Raw genomic sequence first — 6,170 nt, forward strand, 5'->3', positions numbered from 1 at the left:
CGGCCCTTCAAAGCCCTCTGAATTTCAAGGGGAGGCAATTTCCCTGAAGATTTGCTCCGTCTCGGCTGTGCCGAGGAATGCTGGCAGGTGAGTGGGAGGTCTGAGCCAGGCCAAAGGCATTTCAAGCCTGCCGTAGCACAGTGTCCGTCAGCATGCAGGCTAATCTACTGGGAAGAGCTCCCTCATTTATCTTCATTACTGCTCCACCTACCATCAATTTACAACGGACTAAAAAAAATGCTGCCCCTCAGCAATCAATCCAAGCCTCCCTCCCTCCAGCTCCCAGAGCAGGACACGCTCCATGGGCTGGGAGGGACGTGGTGCCTGGGGACCCAGGGTCAGCCATCAATAAATATGCCTTCCTCCCCAGAGGACCCCGGGAGGTGTCCTCCAGCAGAAATACTGCTCCGTAGCAGATCTGTAGGCCCAACCTGATGAATGACACCTTAATCAATGGCTGCCGCTAAAATACGTCTTCCCTCTGAATGCAGATGTTCAACATGTTAAAACAAAGGAGCAAACTCCCAAGGACAGGCCGTCGTGGGATTATTGGCTTCCCCCTTTCCCGTATCACCACCGAGATACTCAAACTGGATGCGTTCAGCATTTTGTAGAATAACCATAGCTGAGAAGGCAACCCTCCAGAGCCCTGCCGAGTCCATGGCACGATGGACTCCCTGCCCGGCTGCCTTCCCCCGTCACAGCACGGCAGTAAATCAGAGTGAAAACACTTGGAAGCAGGTACCAGATTACAGAAGCACCCGGAGGAGCAGTCACAGAGACAGCCCGACGAGCGCGAGTCTACCTGACAGAGGCGGCGAGCACTTCTTCTGCAAAGGGCTGTGCAAGTCGCTTGTTTATTAAAAATCAATCAGCAAAAGCCTGGGAATCAGCAACGTACTGGTTAGCTAGAGCTAGCTCCCAGCGCTTCTGCGAGACGATGTCCCACTGCAGGCTGAAGGAATTCAGGCTGGTCTATGTCTTCCCGCAGACGAGCCCTACCGAAGCTCCCCTCCAGCACACTCATCCTCAGCGAGGAGGCGTATTCCACCCATAAACACTTAGGAAGGCTGCAGTCTCATCAGGGAGCGCTCAGTTCCTCTCACAAGCCCCTCAAGTAACCTGCCTAAAATGTGCAGGGAGCCTTTTATGCAAGATCATCTTCTAATTATCCTCCAGTCAAAAGCATGTCTGAGCTCAAGGACGAGGAGCAGAATTAATTGCTTAACAACCTTCTGAATAAACCGCCTTCTCTGAAGAAGCTGGACAGGACACACAGGAGGAGGAAGGCGGCATCAGAAACACGGGATCCACACAAACTCAGGGTATTCCCTCCATGAAACCACGTGGACTGACAGCACGCCTTAGCCCAGGTGACGCCACCATTTTTCTGGATAAGATCGGTTCAGTTTTTGGCCCCCAGCAACGCAGAGTGTGTACACTGCTCAGCTACACCCCAGTCCCGAAACCCCTTGTCACTGCCGTGGGCCCTTTCTGTTCACCGGCACATCCATACTTACACGAAAGGCTTTGCTCGTGTTCCTGCGCCCGCGGGCTCTGGGGGGTCCCCTGCGGCGACAGGCCCAGCTCTCAGGGAGAGATTTGTTGGGGCATTTTGACTAACATTTGCATAACCTGTCACGATCTGTGTGGGAGCTTTCACATCCCTTATTACTGAAGCCGAGTCACGGAGGGCTGCTCCAGCTAGCAGCAGGGGGGGTTACAGCTCTGGAATCTCAGCTGATGAGTCAACGCAGGAGAATGCAATAGTCACATACTGTGTCACACTGTTTTATAACTGATGATAGCCTACAGCCAAATTAGAAAAGAAATCAAGAGGTTCTTAAGAGAAGGGTCTGAGCTGATGAGGCCACGGTACAATTGCACAACTGATTGCATCCAGAGTAAAAGGAAAATGTCACTGGCCAGAAATAACCAAAGCAAGAAGATCCCCGATGGAGAAACACACTCATCGTCATGGATGCACCCGTACTGATGCAATAAGTGTGGGTGTGTTATCTAGCTTTCCCCAATGACCAGACTCACCGAAGGGCCTACCAAAAAGCACAATGCAACAATCGAAGCTGGGAATTAGGAAAATTCCAAGCACATGAGCAGCATCCCCGATCACTGTCGTCTTCCTACAGTGCTAAGGGCTGGGGCGCGCAGAGCACGCCCCACTTAGGAGGCTCAAGAAAGGGAGGAGGGAGCCAGGAGACCAGAGACAGAGCTGGAAACCGAAGCTCTCTATCCACCTTTATTAAAAGTTGAGTGAATTCAGCCCACAGAAGGCTGAACACAGAAGCCCGCTATCATCGCTACTGTCAGTGTGACCTGACGTTTAGAGAAGATTCTTGACCCATAAGCAGAAGATCAGAATAGTCCGCGTGCCACCTACGCGGCCGTACAGCTTAGCTGAAGAGAGAAGGGAGGGGTCTGTCCTTTTTAAGAGCAAAACAGGGGAAGCCAGGTACTACCAGAGACTGGTAGAGTAGAAACCCCACCTGCTCTCTCTGTCCTCGCTACCAGTACTGTCCTCTGCTAAGAATACAGCATCTGTGCACATCTGCTCCCTGCCTCCACAGCTGGTCCCATTCTGAAACCTCAGCACAGCCTCACGTGGCTCCCAACCACACACCCCATATATTAGTAGCCTGGGAGGTGGATCTCCCCTCAGTGTGTCATCTCTGTGCAGGGGGAAGGGCAAAATTAATTTATGTCTGTACAAGGCCCGTACGTACATCTCCTTTTCTCTAAGGGAGTTTGCTCTCGTATTTAACCTCTTCATCCTGCTGGCACTGGAGGCGGATGATGCAGTTTGTAGAGGTGCAGGCACTTCACTCTCCCCCTCCCCCTGGAATCTTCCTCTCAGTTGTGGTCCTTGGGATTCACCCAATGTTTCTCAGAAAAAAAGAGGACCTCAAGACAAGTATGCATTTAATAAGCAGTGAGACAAATAAGCTCCAGTTATCCCAGCAGAATTACAACACCAGAGAACAATTTTCTGCATTCCTCTGAAGGCCTGAAGGAACCCAATTGCCTGCTCTCAGCCTAAATAGGTACCAGACACCAAGTGCTCCATAAGCAAACAGAGCCCCCAAAGTGCAAAAATGAAATAAGTAAAAAGCTTCACATTACATATAAACCAGCCGTTTGCACCTTGTTATTAATGGTCTTGACTATGACCTTTACACCCTGCTTTGCTCGGAGTCATGGATCTACGAGCCTTGGCACCCTCACAACAATTCCAGGACGAGGAGCAGGGAATCAACAACCCTGGTCCATGCCGGAGGAGATGCGGGAAGGGAACCGCCCTGCCACAAACCTGGACCAAGAACCACTCCAGTGCAGCAGCCAGGGCTAAGAGGTGACCATCTCCACTACGAATCTGTCAACATAACCTCAGTGACCAGGGTTTCTGATGGCATGAAAAGTCCTGTTGCCACATACCTACATACATGAAAGCTAGTATTGCATCCATCTGCCCCCAGTTTCAAAGAATGAAGGGCTCACAGCATGATAAATAACTGCAAGAGGGCTCATTCCCCAGAATGATAATTCTGATGGGGTTTATAAGCCCACATGAGCTGGAGTGGCCTCAAGCAGACCCTGTTATGCAGAAATATTTATTAGTCTAAACCGCCTCACCACTGCTTTAAGAGCTTTATTATTATAATAGCACCAATAGCCAGTGGAAAGTTTTACCCCTTGAAAGCTGTTCAGTACGATGTCACCACCTCTGGGGAGAGAACCCTGCAACACCAGCGGCCAGAGCGCGCCCGAGACACGCACATGCTTGGCTTGCTCTTGCATCCCTCCCCGGGCAGCCGGGAGCCCCGGCAGCCCCCCCGTGCCGTTAGGATACGCCGGACAAACGCTCCCACTTGCACAAAGGGGCCCGTCGCAGCCTGAAGCCGCGCTGCCAAACGGATTAATTCCTCAGATGAAGGAGGTATATAGGAGCAGTACACCTGATGGACCCTTCTCAGGCTCAGATTAGTGTGTCCAAACGACATCAAATAGCCAATAGCGTTTAGGTACTAACTTCCAAACACTTCATTTAAAGTCAGCCAACGTCACAAAGTTGTTTCAATAACAAGATGACAACAAATCATGCTTGTGTGGTCTCCTCCAGACGCACATGCAACAGAAGTCCTGATCCACAAACATCTTTAGACACTTTTCATTAGTCAGTGGTAGGATAGGGCAAAGTCACATGAGAATTGAGTTGCCTAATTGCTTCACAGACAATAGCTTTACTGTCTGTGACAACGCTTCCCCCTCTTTCCTTCCCTTCATGTCTTTTTTAGAGATTACTTCTGGCAAAGTAAGAGGTTGGCAGGGAGAAATGCAGAATTCCTCTTCCTGGGCATTCTGATCAAAAACTAACCTGTCACGACATGGTGAGACACTGCGAGCAACAAAAAAACCCAACAAACCAAACCCACCCCAAGCTCAAATGCTCCCTGAACAAATCAGGGACTGTAATTACCCCGTTTTACAAATACAGGTATCGGCATCAGCTATACAAATAAACGCTGATTTTCAGGTTCCTTGACTTTCACTGGGTACTCTGAAAGAAATGAACATTTGAGAAGTCTCCTAAATGTCACATACAGCCCGTGGAAAGGCTTTTGCCGTCCCAATGGCCACGAGGTCGCCCTAGCGCGTGGTTCAGGGAAAGGGCAACAATCGATGCGTATCTGTCCTGAGCGGTAATTGCGCGTACACCCACACACAGGCACGCGACTTCACTGCGTGTGGACTGACACTCTGGTACGGATCAGGTGGCAAGTCCTGCTCCTGAGTGACAAGTCAATGTTCCTATAAAGCATGAACAACCCTGCTAGGAGTCACAGAGAGTGCTCCTCCTTCCTCAAGAATTACTGGCACTTCTAGAGACAGGAAGATTTTCATTACACAGCCTGTTGCCAGCTTTTCTTTCAGCATAAGCCCATCCCCTTTCTGTTACTGTTATGTCAGGGGAGGACAGTGAAAGAAAGCAGCTCTTGGGATGATACATGGGAGGCAGTGCTTCATTTATAACCCCACACAAATGCTGGAAAATGTTCAACTTTAAAAAGCATTAGGTTGGTTACCTTATGGGCCCCTGCGGACCGAGAAGTGAAATTACATGAACACAGCGTATCTATTAATCACCACAATGATTCCACAGTGAGAATCAGCCCCAATGGCACACATTCAACTGGAAAGTTGAGAAAATTACCTACTAGTAGTTAGGCAACTCAATAAAAATTTGGTAGTACCTTTCTGTAAGGCTCCCCTCTTGACTCCTCAATGAATTCAAGTATTTAACTTGGATCAAAGCCCAGTCAATAGAAATATACAGCGGAGAGTAACGACGGCATTTCTACCTACACACGTGTGTTTCCTCTCAGCCAGAGTTACAATTAAGCTACGCTACAAGAGATGCATAGGTGACTGTCCACTTCATAGTACTTTGTTTACAAGGTAAAGAAGGATTTGGCAGGTGGGGAGAATCAGTCTTCTGCATCAAGACAGATTATAAGTCAAATTGACGTGTAATTGATTGATTTAGGTATTATTTCAGAGAACAGAATAGACTACAGCAAGCTTCTTCCATCAGGATTCAGAAACTAGAATAATTTACACCACCTTTGAAAGCAGCCACCAACATCACAGCTTACATCAGTCCTTCACAAAGATCTGTGAAGATTAAACATGTAAAATCTCCCTAGTTATTATGGGTAACTATACATGTATCTGTAAAATGTAACATGATGGACAACTTCTCATGTGCTCAGAATTAGCCTTTATCCCCAAGCCTGTGCTATTTTTATCATTTCCACTTTTAAGAAGCCTTGGCTAATGTGACTCCGCTTCCTCAATACCGAGCAGCGGACCCGAATGTGAAAAAGTAGACATTTTCTCTAACAGGGCAGAGGGGAAATGGAGGTCACACCAGTTACCTCAAACCACTTGGCTGCCACAGCCATCTTTCCACCTTCGCAGTAAACAAACCCTTGTGGCTGGTCTGTATATGGAGCAATTCCCTTGAAGAGTGCTCGACAGTTCTCTTCAAGTCTTGGCATCAACAGTGACAGTACTTTGGACTAACACTTGAAAGTTCAGGTCTCCCAAAAAGACTCCCATGCAGATATCACACTTTTGGCAGTTTCAGAAACCAT

This window comes from Phalacrocorax carbo, chromosome 23 (assembly GCF_963921805.1).
Source record: "Phalacrocorax carbo chromosome 23, bPhaCar2.1, whole genome shotgun sequence".
In the NCBI taxonomy this organism is placed as follows: Eukaryota; Metazoa; Chordata; class Aves; order Suliformes; family Phalacrocoracidae; genus Phalacrocorax; species Phalacrocorax carbo.